The sequence below is a fragment of the Penaeus monodon genome, chromosome 30, assembly GCF_015228065.2.
Source record: "Penaeus monodon isolate SGIC_2016 chromosome 30, NSTDA_Pmon_1, whole genome shotgun sequence".
NCBI classification, from domain to species: Eukaryota; Metazoa; Arthropoda; class Malacostraca; order Decapoda; family Penaeidae; genus Penaeus; species Penaeus monodon.
This window is the reverse complement of record NC_051415.1, coordinates 30,872,921-30,873,166: the sequence shown is the minus strand read 5'-3', so window position 1 is coordinate 30,873,166 and position 246 is coordinate 30,872,921. Positions and strand designations below refer to the sequence as shown.

The 246-nt window shown below is 40.7% G+C and overlaps 1 protein-coding gene across 1 annotated transcript in view; it reads left to right on the top strand.

Annotated features, from left to right (window-relative positions):
• The window catches only part of LOC119592402, a 3,338-nt gene that overhangs the window by 253 nt on the left and 2,839 nt on the right, over positions 1-246 (top strand). The window lies entirely within an intron of this gene.

The following is a 246-nucleotide window of genomic DNA, read 5'->3' as shown; positions in this document are numbered from 1 at the left end:
CGCTGGTAACGTCATTGTCATTATGTACAACCTATATTAAAATCTGTTTGTTTCGTCCGTTCGTTCGCAAATTCCGTCATAATCATTACAGAGTGTGAAGCAAGTGTTAGCATTTACACAAACTATTCGCGGGATGAGGTTAAGAATGAAGGGTGGAGGGGAAGGGGGAAGAAAGGGGAAGTGAGGGAGAAGGGAGGTTGATTGGATTTAAATAGGAAAGGGAAGAAAAAAGCTTAATGAAAAAAG